Source organism: Podarcis vaucheri, assembly GCF_965113315.1.
Source record: "Podarcis vaucheri genome assembly, chromosome: 4".
NCBI lineage: Eukaryota > Metazoa > Chordata > Lepidosauria > Squamata > Lacertidae > Podarcis > Podarcis vaucheri.
Genome location: NC_138762.1, coordinates 33684798 through 33703200, shown reverse-complemented (window position 1 = coordinate 33703200; position 18403 = coordinate 33684798). Strand labels below are relative to the sequence as shown.

The 18403-nt window shown below is 42.7% G+C and overlaps 1 protein-coding gene across 1 annotated transcript in view; it reads right to left on the bottom strand.

The window, feature by feature from the left end:
- The window catches only part of LSAMP (limbic system associated membrane protein), a gene marked incomplete at its 5' end in the record, with an annotated part of 349538 nt that overhangs the window by 92518 nt on the left and 238617 nt on the right, over nucleotides 1-18403 (bottom strand). The gene's annotated exons all lie outside the window — the stretch shown is intronic.

Genomic DNA, 18403 nt, shown 5'->3' with positions numbered 1-18403 from the left:
TCCTTTAGTCTTTTCTTCCCTATATTGGGAGGGGGCATGAAGTGATGACTCATCCCCCTGCGGCAGCGATTCCAGGGTCCCCCTATTAAAGGAGTTATATATATGGATGTCACTGGCCATACACTGAAAGGTCGTCAGTGAACTACCCTGCGTGTGGGGATGTGGGCTTGGATGCCTGCTACACTTACATCTCACAGAACACCCCATATCCCATTTACCCTGATGAGTCCCAGTTCCCCCCAGCTGGGGGGCTGGGAGGGATACACGCCCAAGGCCTAAGCCAAGGTCTTCCTACATTTGGAAGTTTAATAAAGTTGTGGCCTAATTTTAATTCCATATAACATTGTCAAGAGTCTTTATTCCTTCCTTATGATCTCTGGGGGCTGGGGCTGTCACTGCCTGGTCACGCAAATGTACTTTCCCCCAATGCTAGGTATACAAAGACAACTTTCAGTTTTTACCACCCATACAAGCCAACCAGCAATGTTGACATAATTTGTCACCTCAGCTTTGTAGTATATGGGGCAATCTTCTAAAGCAATACAACTTGGTAATAATTTGCAATGGTGATGAACCAATCTGTTCTTACCTGCAACTGCCAGATCCTTCCAAGGCCTAAAGACCTATGATTGCATTGATAAATTCTTAAGAGGGAGATACAGTGCATTAACTAATGTGTTTTGACCCTATACCTGACAATATAATCTCAGCACAGCAGTGCAAGATCTTATCACATGCAACAGCAGAGAAGGTGTCAAAAGGTGGAGAAACAGAGTAACAGAGTAACATCCAAGGATGAAAGACACATAACATACAGACAAATGTCTCTGCTACTATGCAGTATGACATATGCTCATTGACAAACACAAGTAGCATTCTGTGGAATACAGTGGTACCTCGCAAGATGAATGCCTTGCAAGACAAAAAACTCGCTAGACGAAAGGGTTTTCCGTTTTTTGAGCTGCTTTGCAAGACGATTTTCCCTATGGGCTTGCTTCGCAAGACGGAAACGTCTTGCAAGTTTGTTTCCTTTTTCTTAACACCGTTAATACAGTTGCGACTTGACTTCGAGGAGCAACTCATAGCACGCGGTGTGGTAGCCTTTTTTGAGGTTTTTAAAGACTTTGGTGATTTTTGAAGCTTTTCCAAAACTTTCCCGACACCGTGCTTCGCAAGACGAAAAAAATCGCAAGACGACAAAACTCGCGGAACGAATTAATTTCGTCTTGCGAGGCACCACTGTATTAGAATGTGGTAGCAATCTGCCAAGATCTTTGACAAACCTCCAACCCTGAGAGTTGTTTGCAACTCTACACAAACTGCTGTGCATGACAGTGTCTCTGCACCCCATCATGCACCTCATGCATCTTGCTCTGTGCATCATCATCATCTACTGAATTTATATACTGCCCTATACTTTCAAGTTTCAGGGTGGTTCACATTCTACTTTGTACAAATATATGCAAAAGTATTTTTTTTAAAAAAAATACAGAAGATTACTCAGCTCAGGATAGGAATGGCTGGAAATGAGTTATAAAGAGGGAATTGGCAACTAAGTCCACCATACACCACGCATTACTTGTGCAGGAAAAGTACTTGCCCTTGGCAATGGGGAAACTCCTGATATAACAGCACTTTCAAACCCATTAAGCTCCCGTATACTGAGTCAGATCATTGAGCTGCCTAGACCAGAACCATCTATTTCAACTGGCTGCAGCACTTTCTAGGGATGTTTCTAAACTCAAAAACAGGATTAGTTTCTGCAGTACACCCCCGTGACAATGGGGAACAGAATGGTAAGCCAGTTAAGTAATTCCTAAGGGGGAAAGTACAAATGGACTATGTGTTTCTTTCACACCATTTCCAAAAGGTGGGGAAACAAACCAACCCAATGCCTGAATGAATGCTCAAAAAATAAAGGAAGGAAGAAAAGACAACCAAGCATCAGCATGTGACTTTTCTGATTACTAAAAGCAACTGTCAGGCAGGTGAATATATGTTTACCCTACCACAAGTTCAGTGCAGTGCTGGTGTTCAGTGAATGTAAGGACACTGACATTCTTTGACATGACTAAAAAGAAAGTTCTGGTGAGGGTTACAGATGTTCAAGGAGCAAAGAGTGGCTGTACAGAGGAGATGCTAAACAGTGCTTCTTTTTAAAGACCCTCATGTTCAAATGTCAGAACATGCACTCCACGGCTGTCATTTCACCGTGGCTTTATATTCCTGGGCCCTGTATCAACACCTGAAAGCTAAGAACCTTTATTTATTGGGTGTTATAAGGCAGGACTTCAGTGTTGCACAGCATGACTTGGAAAGGACTTGGAACTGTGCAATTTCTTTGCATACAAAAACTTGAGATGTCATGAAAAACCTACTTGCCCAAATGACTGGACAAATTGTCTTTTAATTTGCTTATTCTGCTGTTCCTGCATTTTGTTTTAGCTGAGAGAAGGATTGCTAATTTTTAAATGTGAGTTCTAATGACTATAGTATAATGCCGCTCTGCCAATATTTCAACTATTTGATGTGGAAGAACCTTTCTGCAGGGGGTATTGGCCTCTCAGTGAATTTGCCCAATTTGCTCTGTACTCTCAGTCCTATCAGGCTACCAGTGGCTATTAGCCATAAGGGCTGTGTTCTGCCTCCATGATCAGAAGCAGTAATGGTTCTAAGTACCAGTTAATGGAAAGTGCAGTGGTGGGGAGTGCTTTCCTGCTAGCCAGTTTTCCACAAGCATCTTTGTTGTGACTGGCCAAAAAAGAAAAAAAAGGAAAAAGTTTTGACTGCATTACTGTGTGTGCTCAGGATACCCACAGCTATTAGTACAAGTGGTGGCTAACTTCGAAAGGTCCTGATATGAGTTCAGTGGTGTCATCCACAGAAGATGGTGAAGGAAAGCATGTGTCCATAAAATATCATTAAAATATAACTAATACGAACAAAGGGCATGGGAGAGAAATGAGTTTTGGGATGTATGTGTGCTTATAAAAACAACAAATATTGCCTGGAATGACATGAAGGACCAGAATCACACAGCAGGTAAATCCACTCCAGGTATGTTTTTCCTAAAGAGTTTTTTTTAAAAAAAATCCATCAAACTTAGTTGATTAATGCAGATGAAGGATGGAATGGGCCTATGGAAGAATGCAAGGAGAAGTGACATTGATGAGAAATGGATGGATTTGGCCAACGCTAATGGAAGGGTATTATTCCATAGGGGTAGGAGGTGATAAAAAGACTCTGTTAAAGGCTTTATTAGAAATAAGGGAGGGCAGTCTCTCACTTTTTTCAAAATATGAGGAAAGCTCAGACTGTTGGTCTGGATTACCAAAATCCATCAAATAGGTCACAGGGCACTTCAAGACTGTCACTCTTTTGGGGCGGCAGACAATCACATACTGGCAAAATTCAGGTTGCTCAATTGAAGTCATTTTGGAGCTCTTGTGCCTCCCCAAAAGACTGGACTCCTTGCAATAAGGAAAGTCACAGGGAAAAGTGTGGGATGACCATTTATTTTTCTGTAATATTATTTAGCATCTCCACAAACAAATTAAGGTGATTGCTCATTAAATACCAAATGCCATCTAGTTTCCCTGCAAACAAATCAGGAAGAATGCTCAATAAACAGGTCATCTGGAAACACCAACAATTTCATCCAGGAAGAAATGAGAATGTTTTCAGAGTTTGCATGTGTTACATGAATGAACATTCATGATATAAATTCATAATATTTTAAAGTCTTGATCAAACCAGGTATGGGCAATTAATGTGTGCATGATTAAGCACTATAAATAATGTGCTGCCACATCATTCACTATACTGCCCATGTATAAGAACCATGGAAGTTCAACAAATGGACTCCAAAAATTATAAGACAAGCCAGAAAATGTGGGGAAGATTCATAGTATTCCCTTGTTTCAGATCACCAGAGGTCAGAAAGTAGGTTTCCCTCTAGGTGAATTCAAAGCAGCTTTGGGGGGGGGGGGAGGCTATTTAAACAGAATTGTGGCAGCCTTGTGCCACCCTCCCACATCAAGTGGTGCAAACTATGTCACATAGTTTGGGCTGGAACCAGGCTAAGTTAATTTAACTTAGTTCCCATTGAAATCTGGGCCCTTTGACTTAGTTGTAACTAATTTTTCACATCAATTTCAGTGGGACCTACATTCAGCTGACTGAGCCTGAATCCAAACCATTGGTACCATAGTTGGGAGCAGATGACTTTTGGAGGCATGCGTTCCAAAGAAATGCACCAGGTAGAAGTTTCTGGTAAAAGCAAGTCAAGGTGGTGAAAAGGCCAGTTGACAGTACACATACACTTCACTTGATGACAGAAGCATCAACAGGTGGGTTGCCTGAGTGAACAGGCCATTGTGGACCAAAACACCACAAACAGGACTTTCATATCATTACAAACACAATACTTTTCAGTATAACTGGTTTACCCATTCATCTGGACATCATGAAACAATGAGTAGTCAAGTGAAATGCATGCACTTGTAAAATGCCCCTAAATGTGAAGAATGCACAGGAACCATATTAAGGAACCAACAGGTTCCATACAGAGAAGACAGCAAGAAGGTGACTAGATTTACAGCCACTGGGCCCCTTCAGAATTAATGTTGGCAAGATATATTTTTGAGCTGCTACAGACCGTTATTCCTTTGTGGAACAGAGTTTTTACCAGCAAGTGACAACTCCACATGCAGTTCCTTTGTCACTGGAACACATTTCCTTGTTTGTTTTAGCTGAAGCCATGACTAGTAACACACAGGAATGTTGATTTATTCAGGCCCAAGAGTGTGACGTTTGCCACTTATTACGGCCTAGATATGATGCTAGATTAGTGATGGAACATGGGCAAGTGAATGCATACCTTTAATACCTTTATTTCACTGTAGGCACCCACTTACTATGACGCTAAGCATCTTTTTATGCCCCTTCAAATGTAGCAGCAGCACTACTGGAGTTGCTGAGGGAGCGAATAAAGTTTCAAAGAGCTTATAGCTTCCTAATGTTCCTAATGCCATATGGGAATGTATTTGCATATGGCCCGCCCAGTCACAAGGAGGCGGAGCTGCCGGAATCAGCAGAGATTAGGAAACAATCCCCCAGGAGCTAAAGATTCAGTGCTGCCATTTAAAAAGGGGAGGCTGAGAGGCATCTTAAAGGAAAGCTGCATAATACAGCCATCATTATCAAGAACAAGGGGAAAGGAGCGTGAGAGGAGCTGGAGCGTGATCTTGTGGGAAGGAAAAAAAATGAAAGAAAAAGGAAGAGGGGAATTTGATGAATAAAATATTAGATCATCCATTTTTTATGCCAGAGCATGGAACGCTCTGGCCTGCTGTTTCCTTTTGGTTTAACATGTTAACTGGTGCGGTTCCCCTGTGAGATCCCCACTGCTTGGAATAATTGTGCCAGGCACTTCATTGCATGTGGGGAGTTTGTTGGCTAGGTAAAGTGAATGAAGAGAAGAGGGCACAGGAAAAATAACCCCCTCCCACATCCCTGAAAGGCAGAGTTGTCAGCAAGAGACCAAACAAAAGTTTGACAAAGCAGACAGAGAAGGTGACTCCAGAGTAAAGAGATTCAGTAGCAGCTGGGAAGGGACTATGGGGCAGTGAGAAGCTCCAGGGAGAGTAGGCTTCTTGATAATGAGGCTTTACACACATACAAACACATCTGGAACTTGGCCACAGACAAGCCACATCTCTCATATTTTCTACCTCTTCCTATTTGCTAAGGACAATCTCTGTTTTCTCAACTAATCGCTGAGCTTAACTTGCCTCTATGTTTGTTGTTGTGGAGGGATGGCTTGTTCAATTTGCTAGTAAGAATGATTAGAGTCAACTTTTGTCAAGGTTCAGATCCCTTCCCAGGAAAATAACAGCATAATGCTATAAGTGTTAACAAAAAATGACTGGAATTCATTCCCAGATAAATATGCATAGGGTTATAGCTGAAGACTGTGTGGGGGAATGGATAAAATTTGGCTCAGTTTCCCATTGGGAATGAGACTTGGGTCTAAACATTCTAGCATTCTGAATGGGAAAATGATGCTTTGCACAAGATTTTTCCTGCCAGGGATACAAGTTTCAGTCCAGTTCCATTTGGAGACTGGGAATGCCAAAGCTGAGATTTCTGCCTTCCCTTACCCCAAAGTGTGTGTGTGTGTATATTATGTGTGTGTGGAAAGGCTTGCAGGGCAGGTAGAGGTAGAAGCTCTCCAAGTATTTGTATGCAATGCTGGTAGCAGCTCAGCCCTTTTGGGATGGACAAAGGTATGTGCTTTCATCATTAAGTGTTAGTAAAGGCATATGCATCAATGCAAAACACCCACTGCAGATGCAGAGGTGTGTTTTAAATTGTTGTTCACATACAGAAGTAAAATTATATATTTTAAGTATGTGATTCGGTCAAAGAACCATCAACCAATGTGTGTTTATACCAGTGGAGGACCGGTCTATTGCAGAATAATGAATACAGCATACAGTTCAGGTAGTGAAGAGCCTTCAAGATGGGCGGGGCTTGTAGAATATTCTATGGAATGTGAGCAGGGCTGATACAAAGATGCCTGTCTTTTTATCTATGGAATGTTGGAAGGCATGATATCCACAGTCCATGGGAAGAGCTGCATCAGACTGTGCACTTAACCACAGAGCTGCAAGCTGGTCCCCATTATCTATACCTACTGTTATTTATCTACTTCAGGCCTTTGCTGCAGCTCCTTGGAAACGATTTCACGCTTCCTCTTTTATTGTCAGTTGATTGGATACTTAAGTACCTGCTTCTCTTCATTTTAGATACCCACTATATCTCTGAGCTGGCTTTTATTTCGTCTTCCTCTCTCCCCTGCTCTGACATTCCTCCAGTGCCCATTATTGTGGTATCTAAGCCTAGACTGACACATGACATTCCACGTAAAATGTCTTCCCCTGTCTTCGTGTTCTGATAAGAAAGACAACTCTGTAAATCCTGAGTGACAGGTCAATGCAATATATATGTATTTGCAAATAGGAATATTTTAGTCTTACTCAAACAGAATGGCTGCCCATGGCGAAATGAAACCAGGGCAGGCAACATACAAACTTCCCCCTTCTCTTTTCTGCGTCTCCCATTGTCTGAATGGCAACGCTTGCTAATGATGCACCCCAGTTGTGACCTGCAACTTAATAATCTATTATATGCTGGATCAGAGACTGCCAATCATGCCACATGGCACACAGGTTTGCAGAAGAGCTCATTTCTTATTTAAGATGGTTAAGGACTACATTTTCATCAAGTGGTCTCTATTATGACAGATACAGCCAGATTTTTTAATACACATTCAAAAGTTTACTGCAGCAAAACAGTGGCAAGGGAAGCAAAGTATGTCACAGCATGGAAGGCTGTGTTTAACCTGTACAGCACTGCTAACTCCTCCCTGTTTGACAGTGATCCGCTAATCCCTACCCTTTCAAAGTGGCTTTCCACTCAATTACATCAGCAACCCATTTTGATTTTTTCTGTCAATCAGTCAATCCCTTTTTAACCCCATTTTACTATAAGCCAAAGGAAGCTTACAAAACATAAAATCATTGCAACACATACTAGCCATGAAATTATACAAGACCACATTAAAACTGCAAAGCCTTGCACTATAGTGAGCTCAGACAGAGGTGGGTCTCACCCAGGGAGGAATTATATAAGGGTGGAGAGTGGAATGAAATACAGTGACACTTGATTAACTCATGAGCATCACATGGATATATTATCAGCCACTTCGAAGAAACTGAGCCCATTGCTGTCCATCCAGACTGGCAAAGGATTACATCTCTTGAATCTCAGGCAGATATCCCCCCCCCCCGAAACCTGTTCTGCAAAAACCTTAGCTGAACATTTTGGGTGATGGAGCTATAATCACTCCCTTTCTCCATAACTAGATCCAGCAAAGAATCAAATTCTGTTAATCAGAATTAAATTTATTTATTTAACTGGATGGATATCTTAAGTACAATCCTCTGCCTAAATCAAATGCGAAGGAAAGTTACCTATAGGGCTAGGTGAGCTCACCAGATTAACCTGTAAAAGGGTTTAGTTCTCCCTGGAAAAAAAGCTGATAAACTACTTCTCAAAGCAATGGGGGGGGGGGCTTGGGGAATAACTGGGCCTTCTTTCTGGCTACTCTTAAACCCCAAACACCTCCTGTATTGTCACCCTTCTAAGGATGAGTTTGCTGGCAGGAGCAGTGAGGAAAGAGCAGGAAAATGACGTTTCTTTCTCCTTTTTTCTCTGTTACCCTGATGCACTCCACAGCACATTAGGGCGTCCAGAGCAGCAACTCTTGGGAGTTGTAGTCTTTCCAAGGGACACTGATGAGAAGAAAGAAAACCCTTCCTCCCTATTTTGGAGATGGGTTAGGGTGCTTGTCCAGCCTGGATATTGATGCAAGTAGGTATATGGCCCTTTCTCAGAATTTTTGTAGGTGAAAATCCCCCTGTGGGAGCTTTTCTTGAGGCTGGTATATTCAGGCTCTTCAGAAGTCACCACAGTTAGCAGGTCCTGAAGCACAGAGGCGATGTTCCTTTAAAATCAGAATGCCAGTGCCTGCGCTCATATCAGGAACCAACGCAGTGCCTAGTAGATAACTAACTTAATGATAATTATATGGTTGCCATTAATGACATTTTAATAAGCTCTTCATATGCAACTGATTTAGCAAAAGCAAACTTATGGGCAAGCTGTGAGGCACTCAAGCATGTGCATCAACAAATTGGATTCTCTCACAAAAAGGGGTCTCCAGAGGTCAGGGCAGGATTCCTGATAGTAGTGACTGTCTGAAGTTGTACCACACACTCCTCCTATTATTTTTGCAGCGAAAACAAGCAGCAATGCAGCGTTAACAAGTGATAGCATGGTACCAGGAGATATCTGACAGTTGCAAAAGGGGCAACAGTATGTGGGGGAGGGGAGGAGGGGCTGTATATTTTATGTCATGGAAAATCATAGAATCATAGAATCATAGAATCATAGAGTTGGAAGAGACCACAAGGGCCATCGAGTCCAACCCCCTGCCAAGCAGGAAACACCATCAGAGCACTCCTGACATATGGTTGTCAAGCCTCTGCTTAAAGACCTCCAAAGTAGGAGACTCCACCACACTCCTTGGCAGCAAATTCCACTGTCGAACAGCTCTCACTGTCAGGAAGTTCTTCCTAATGTTTAGGTGGAATCTTCTTTCTTGTAGTTTGGATCCATTGCTCCGTGTCCGCTTCTCCGGAGCAGCAGAAAACAACCTTTCTCCCTCCTCCATGTGACATCCTTTTATATATTTGAACATGGCTATCATATCACCCCTTAACCTCCTCTTCTCCAGGCTAAACATGCCCAGCTCCCTTAGCCGTTCCTCATAAGGCATCGTTTCCAGGCCTTTGACCATTTTGGTTGCCCTCCTCTGGACACGTTCCAGTTTGTCAGTGTCCTTCTTGAATTGTGGTGCCCAGAACTGGACACAGTACTCCAGGTGTGGTCTGACCAGAGCAGAATACAGTGGCACTATTACTTCCCTTGATCTAGATGCTATACTCCTATTGATGCAGCCCAGAATTGCATTGGCTTTTTTAGCTGCCGCGTCACACTGTTGGCTCATGTCAAGTTTGTGGTCAACCAAGACTCCTAGATCCTTTTCACATGTACTGCTCTCAAGCCAGGTGTCACCCATCTTGTATTTGTGCCTCTCATTTTTTTTGCCCAAGTGCAATACTTTACATTTCTCCCTGTTAAAATTCATCTTGTTTATTTTTGCCCAGTTCTCTAATCTGTCAAGGTCGTTTTGAAGTGTAATCCTGTCCTCTGGGGTGTTAGCCACCCCTCCCAGTTTGGTGTCATCTGCAAATTTGATCAGGATGCCCTTGAGTCCATCATCCAAGTCGTTGATAAAGATGTTGAATAAGACCGGGCCCAAGACAGAACCCTGTGGCACCCCACTAGTCACTCTTCTCCAGGATGAAGAGGAACCATTGATGAGCACCCTTTGGGTTCGGTCAGTCAGCCAGTTACAAATCCACTGAGTGGTAGCATAGTCAAGACCGCATTTTACCAGCTTCTTTACAAGAATATCATGGGGCACCTTGTCAAATGCCTTGCTGAAATCAAGGTAGGCTACATCCACTGCGTTCCCTTCATCTACCAGGCTTGTAATTCTGTCAAAAAACGAGATCAGGTTAGTCTGACATGACTTATTTTTCAGAAATCCATGCTGACTATTGGTGATCACAGCATTCCTTTCTAGGTGCTCACAGATTGTTTGCTTAATGATCTGCTCCAGAATCTTCCCTGCTATTGATGTCAGACTGACTGGGCGGTAATTATTTGGGTCCTCTCTTTTCCCCTTTTTGAAAATAGGGACAACATTTGCCCTCCTCCAGTCTGCCGGGACTTCGCCTGTTCTCCAGGAATTCTCAAAGATGACTGCCAGTGGTTCTGAGATCACATCTGCCAGTTCTTTTAATACTCTTGGATGCAGTTCATCTGGCCCTGGAGACTTGAATACATCTAAACTAGCCAAATATTCTTGTACTATCTCCTTAGTTATTCTGGGCTGTGTTTCCTTTGCTGAATCATTTGCTCCAAATTCTTCAGGTCGGGCATTGTTTTCTTTATCGGAGAAGACTGAGGCAAAGAAGGCATTGAGTAGTTCAGCCCTTTCTGTGTCCCCTGTTTGCATTTCACCATCTTCTCCCCTGAGTGACCCCATTGTTTCTTTGTTCTTCCTTTTGCTACGAACATACCCATAAAAGCCTTTTTTGTTGCTTTTAACCTCTCTAGCAAGCCTGGGTTCATTCTGTGCTTTAGCTTTTCTGACTTTGTGTCTACACGTGCTGGCTATTTGTTTGAATTCCTCTTTGGTGGTTTCCCCCCTTTTCCATTTTTTGTACACATCCTTTTTTAATCTTAATTCAGTTAAAAGTTCTTTAGATAGCCACCCTGGCTTCTTTAGGCACCTTCCATGTTTCCGTCTCATTGGTATTGCCTGACGTTGTGCTTTTAGTATCTCCCTCTTAACAAACTCCCAGCCATCATGAACTCCCTTTCCTTTTAGTATTGTTGTCCATGGGATCTCACCCAGCACTTCCCTAAGTTTTATGAAGTCGGCTTTCTTAAAGTCAAGAAATTGAGTCCTAGTATGCTTGGCTGCTCCTTTCCGCTGTATAGTAAACTTCAGAAGAGCATGATCACTCGCGCCTAATGATCCTTCCACTTCTATCCCACTAACCAGGTCATCAACATTGGTTAGGACCAGATCTAAAATGGCTGTTCCTCTTGTTGCTTCTCCCACTTTCTGGACAATGAAGTTGTCTGCAAGGCCAGTGAGGAATCTGTTTGACCTTATGCTCTTGGCTGAGTTTGACGTCCAACAAATATCCGGGTAATTGAAGTCCCCCATTACTACTATCTCCCTTCCTTTTGCATGCTTGGCCATCTGTTCCAGGAAGGCATCATCTATGTCCTCCGTTTGGCTTGGGGATCTATAGTAAACTCCCACAATGAGGTCTCTGTTATTCTTCTCTCCCTTAATTTTGACCCAAATGCTCTCACTTTGGCTTTGAGGATCTAAATCTTGGATCTCTTCACAGGTATACACATCCCTGACATATAACGCCACTCCTCCTCCTTTCTTGTCTGGTCTGTTTCTCTGAAATAGATTGTATCCCCCCATTATTACATTCCAATCGTGGGACTTATCCCACCAGGTTTCAGTGATGCCTATTATGTCATATTTAGTTTGCTGTACCAAGAGCTCAAGCTCATCTTGTTTATTTCCCATGCTTTGCGCATTAGTGTACAGACATTGAAGTCCATTAATCATTCCCCCGTGTCTCTTATTTAAGGATTTTTTCCTCCCACCACTAGGTCCGCGTGCTGTTTGCTCCATTTGGTCTATGACATTTGGATGATCATCTTCATTAATTGATAGACTCCTACCTTCAGGAGCACTGTCTCCCTCCCCCACATTAGTCAGTTTAAAGCCCTCCTGATGAGGTTTCTGAGATTTTTGGCAAAAACATTTCTCCCAACCGTTGTGAGGTGCAGCCCATCACTTGCCAGAAGTCCATCTTCAAGAAACTGCAGTCCGTGATCTAAGAATCCAAACCGTTCCTGTTTACACCATTTGCGGAGCCAGCTGTTCACTTCCACTATTTTCCCCTCTCTCCCTGGGCCATGTCGTTCAACTGGGAGGACAGATGAGATGACAATTTGTGCATTTAGTTGCTTCAATTTCCTGCCGAGAGCCTCGTAGTCTCTTTTGATCTTCTGGAGGCTATTGCTTGCAGTGTCATTGGTTCCCACATGAACCAAGAGGAAGGGGTATTTGTCAGTGGGTTTTATGATTCCTTGCAGTCGTTCAGTTACATCTTGGATCTTAGCCCCGGGGAGACAGCACACTTCCCGAGACATCTTGTCAGGCCCACAGATCACTGCTTCTGTTCCCCTCAGTAGGGAATCCCCTATCACCACTACACGCCTCCTCTTGGGTTTGGTCGGGGTTCTTCCGTGAGCTGTCCGTTCCAAGGTCGCCTGCACATTCCCTGAGGACTGACTTTGCTGCTCGTCTTCATATACCTGATCGACTGTAATGAGGGAGAGATCCTCAAATGGAGTCTGCTCTTCGTCTTCCATGCTAGGGGAGAGGACCTCAAAGCGATTGTGTATTTCTAAGCAATCAGAGTGAACCCTGGGCCTCCTACTTCTTTGAGTCACGTTTCTCCATATATCTGGCTCCTGTGTTGGTGAACTAGACTCCTTCTCAGGGGAGTCCCCTGTCTCCTCCTTGGTGGAGACGGTGTGCTCTGTTGCTTCCAAGAAGAGCTCCAGCTCTCTAATTCTTTGGTTTCAAATTAATATTAGGTGATAAATGCTTTATGAAAGAAAAAATTTAATAGAAGACATAAAGAGAACCTAAGAATGAATAGCTAATATTCACCAGAACCTAAGCAGGTTAGGCAAACAGGTTATGAATGCAGCCAGGATCATCTACTGCGTTGCTCCATGTCTGAAAATCTTTTTTTTTAAAAAAAAAAAATTAATATTTTTTTATATACAAGTTTAGGGGGGGAAAATGTTTCTCTCCTCCCCCCAACACTGACATCCTAGGAAGTTGTAGACACAAGGGCAGGGGTCAAGTAATAAAAGTCTGAAGAATTTTCAGATCTAGAAAGCAAGCAAAGAAATTTAAGAACTTAGAAGAGGCTGTTGGATCAGGCTAATGACCACCCATATTGTACAGCATCTTGTTCTCGCAGTGGCCAGCCAGATGCCTATGAGAAGCCCACAAACAGGACCTGAGCACAACATCACTCTCCACACTTGTGACCCAGCAACTGGGATTCAAGGGCATGCTATCTCCAGCAATAGAGGTGGAACATAGCCATCATTGTTAGTAATCACTGAATTTGAAACCATTGCTGGTCTGGATGCCTCATGCCAAGTCCACAATAGCAATTGACTCAAGATTTGAAAGGGATGGCTGCCCTAAACGACAGAGAAGCCAAACTAAGACACTGCATTTTTAAAAAATATCGGGATGAAATGGATATCCATTTGTATTAAACCATATAAACATCTAGATCATTTTTTTTGCCATTAACAAGCTATTACTAACACATTTGGGGAATATATTTTCTATGCCATCCAGAGCTGAATAATTAGATTGTAAAATGCTTGAGGGGAAGGAACCTGTCCTTGCTTAAGAAACTCTACACAACACAGTAGAGATGGATGGTGCTATAGAAATAATAAAACATTACACTTCTGTGTAGCTATTTTAAAACAGATTTTCTTGAAGATATGTCAACCTGTTGCTACAATCAGCCTAACCATGGTCCTTAACTGAAGAAAGCCTGGGACCCCGGTACTTTCAAGGGCCAATAACACATTTTTGACACCCATCCACATACCCCAGGGCCCTTTGTTGAATTTGGTCCTCTTCATGGGTGGGAGAAGCAGTATTCTGGCTCAGTTATTATTGTTGTGCCAAATATTTATCCTGTATCCCCCCCCAATGTTCTTCATAGGTTTATGAGAAAAGAAATTGCATTTGCATTCTGCAGCCTTCCTGGGTGCCTGCACTTCTTGTTGACCCAATGACGTCCTTCCTCAACCCAGCTTTCCGGTGAGTGCAAAGGGCCTTCCATATACCTGGTTGCTGGTTGCTGTTGTTTTAAAGCTAAGTCTTTTTAATTGTTGTTTTATGGGAAATCCCTGCTTTTACTTTAAAAGAAAAGTATTTGAACCAAAGTCTTTTAAAGTAAAAGAAATTAAAATTAAATTAAAAATTAATTAAAAACAAAGAAAGTGATCTCAGGAGCTCCTAGCTCCCCTCCTAGCTCCCCACATTTCAGTTGAAACCCAGGGGAAGATTTCATGAGGTAACTTCTCCCATGGGCCTTGTTTTAGTTCTGGAAGCACCTGCAGGTCGGAAGGCACTGGAGAAATGTTTAATGCAGATAACAACATACACATACAAAATTTAAAAAATTCCTTCCAGTAGCACCTTAGAGACCAACTAAGTTTGTTATTGGTATGAGCTTTCATGTGCATGCACACTTCTTCAGATGCCACATGCACATGAAAGCTCATACCAATAACAAACTTAGTTGGTCTCTAAGGTGCTACTGGAAGGATTTTTTTTTATTTTGTTTCGACTACGGCAGATTAACACAGCTACCTGCCTGTAACATACACATACAACACTCATAGCTACTTTACAGTAATAAATTAATATTGGTCCTGCACCCATCAGAAGTATAAAGAGAGACACATGCAAAGTCTATTTCACTTGCGGGGAAAAATAGTTTTAGAAATTGGAGGACAGATTTCGACACAGCAGTAGTTGCCAGAAAACATTAAAACAATGTAGAATCCAAAATACCTAAAATATTAATCTAGTAGCATATTCAGAAGGACGAGTTGTACCTACCCACTAAAAAATGAACATCACCATAGAAGATAACTGAATTACCAAAGGCCTGAGTAAACAAGGTGAATGTTCTTGCCAGGGTGCCTGGTGCCTAGGGACTGAGAAGGATAGTCCCAGGTATGTCTCCCTGGGGAGAACATTCCACAGCCTGGGGAGAGGTAAAGCACTACTGAAAATACCCATTCATGTGTGGCCTAAACATGAGCAACTACCATCTGTCTGTCCACTGGTCATTCGAAGGCTGCACTCACACAGAACTTCATTCCATTTCCCCAATATTTCCCTCTTTGAGCTTTCACACTGTAAAAGACACTTCTGAAAATCTAGTGAAAGTTTAGCACTCATTCTGTGTTGTTTCGAGAGAAAAATCCATTTGCAACTGCTTTAACCCAGAAAATCGAGAAAGAAAAGTGATGAAATTTAGGGCAGTGTGCTGCATACACTTCTTTCCTGCCATTGTCATGGGCAAATTGTGGGGGCGGGGGGGGGGGGGCGGGCGGGCAGAAGCATGCATGTGTTGAAAGGTTGGGGGAGTGGAGACATTGGGTGCATTCAGATGTGGGGAATATTGCACTAGCTTTCCTAACTATAATGCTAGCACTTCTGTTTTTCTAAAGTTCCTTTCACACTGCAGTACAGTACATACCACATTTTGGAACTGTGACTTTTTCACCAATATATAGCATGTGGCACTGAATCTCATTCACACCAGTGGGTGGGGTGTGGCATTGGACAACATCTCCAGTCCATTTCTTGAAGAAAAATGTTTCTATTGATAATATCAAAAGGATGCTAGTTCATTAATAACTAAAACCTTTTAGTTTTTAAGGTGCCACAAGGCTCTTTCTCAATTTTGCATAATACTTGTAAATGTTAATAAAGTTGTGGTCAAGTTATAACCCCAACACAGGGTCTGCCTCTTTCTTGTGGACCACAAAGAAATAAAATAATCTCTCTCTCCCTCTCTCCTTTGTACGGCTGCTGCTGAATTGCTTTTCTTTTTTCTCTCCTATAAAAGAGCTTGGCCCATCCCCTAGTGAACATGCAGATGTTAATTTGGCTTTGTCCAGGACCATTATGCTGTCAGCTCTCAAAGAAAATGGGGCTTGTAAAAACTCTGTAGTCAGACAAAGGCATAGCGAACACTTCAGGACAGTTTGTACTGCAGCCTGCTAATAACCTTTTCGGAACAATGGCAAACACAGAAATCTCCACAGCAGAACATGAGACTTTTCTGCCAACTTCCCTCTCCACTTATTCACAACTCTTGTTCACCTCCAGTTCTTTACAGAATGTAATGTAATTCCTCATACAGCTTCCTCTGCATATAAGTGAAGGCAAATAGCATCTGCTCCAACATGACAGTCCTTGGGTTGGCAAAAGCACTATTAGTCTAAGAGGGGTATGTGTTTTCATCAATGAAAGGTGATCTCTTAAGTGAAAATTTATTTCTCAGAGGTGACCATTTTCCTAGCTGGTTGGCTTTGACATAGATCAGGGATAGGGTTTTTCTTTTGAGTTGATTTACAGCAGTGATGGCCAAACTTGGCCCTCCAGCTATTTTGGGACTACAATTCCCATCATCCCTGACCACTGGTCCTGTTAGCTAGCGATGATAGGAGTTATAGTCCCAAAATAGCTGGAGGGCCAAGTTTGGCCATCACTGATTAACAGCATTAAATTTATGAATCACTTCTCACGGCCAAAAATAATAATCATAATGATAATTCCTAAAGCAATGTACAACAAAATGAAAATGCAGTAATAAAAATACATAATTAAAAACTATTCATCTAAGTCCTACTCAGAGCTGACCTTTTAAAACTAATAGACCAAACTTAGTCATGTTTATTAATTTCAACACGTCTACTCTGAGTTGTACCAGCATGGAATGCCATCAGATAATCAGAGTAAAAACATTCAAACATTGGATAGTAGTGAACTAAAATCAACTCAAAGTAGGCCCATGGATGCAGCTGGCGCTGTAGGTTAAACCACAGAGCCTAGGACTTGCCGATCAGAAGGTCAGTGGTTTGAATCCCTCAACGGGGTGAGCTCCCGTTGCTCGGTCCCTGCTCCTGCCAACCTAGCAGTTCGAAAGCACGTCAAAGTGCAAGTAGATAAATAGATACCACTCCAGCGGGAAGGTAAATGGCATTTCCGTGCGCTGCTCTAGTTTGCCAGCTTAGTCATGCTGACATGACCCGGAAGCTGAACGCCGGCTCCAGAGTCGGTCACGACTGGACCTAATGGTCAGGGGTCCCTTTACCTTCACTAGGCCCATGAATATAATGAACATTGCTGTTAGGTCCATTGATTCAACACATCTACTCTGAGTAAAGCTTAATTAAATACCACCCATTGGTTGCTGCCCAAATCCTTGGTGTGTGTATGTCTTTGCCTGGTGTTGAAACCATTAGAAACTTGGTGCCAGGCGGGCCTCCACTGGAAGGGAATTCTATTGATGAGGAAGGCTGCATTCCTTCAGGAGGCCACATACTTTTTATGGGTGCAGCAAGGGCCAAAGTCTCATTTTTGTGTGTGACTCTCCTTCCCTCCCATCTCTCTCTCCTCTCTTGCCATCCACATGTTATTAAGTCAAGGGCCAGATTACACCAAGGGCTGCAGTTTGTCCACCCCTAACAGTTCAACAAGTGCATGCCCTGTAATCCATTAACATCTACTCCCCTGTAGCTGGAAAATTGTTTCAGTTTTCATTTCTTATTTCCTAACTTTTAAAGGAATTTTTTGAGTGGCTCATATGAAAATACATTCTTTGATGCATCCATGCTAGCAGAACATGGAATTACACGCTCATTGAAATGAACTTCCAAATCCATGTTTTATATGTTAGTTGCCATGTCTGTACAGGGGTGTTAGGGGAAGGATAGAACCTCCTTCTGGGGTAGTTTTTCTACCTTTGGTCCCCACCCTGCACTCAGCTCTCACCTGTGGCTCCTAGAAGCCATCAGCATGTGACAGTGACCACACCCTGGGAAATAGCTTTAACTGGCCAGCTAAGCCAGATTAGGGTAGCCGATGGCTCTCAAACGCTCGGTGAGTTAGGGACTTCCCCTGCATGTGAAGACAGGTTCTGGTAGATTGAGCAAACAAGAACAATAGTGGGGCAGATGGGCTCATCAACTTGGGAAAGTAGCCCATCTAGGAGAAGGAAAACTCTGATCCTGAATCTTCACTGCTTTCCATGATATAATTGGGGGAAGAAAAGGCAAAGGAGTAAACCCTAAACAATCCAGAGTAGAGTCCTTAAGATGGCTGGATGGTACCTTGTATGCCTCTGTCCAGCAATTCCTGTAGCCGAGACGATGCCATATGTATTCCTCTGCTTTCCTTTGGATCATATTGGCGAGGCCGAGAAGGGAGTCTTGCTGTCTGCTAATGCAGCAATTTGGCTTCACACCTCAGAGGCACACTCTA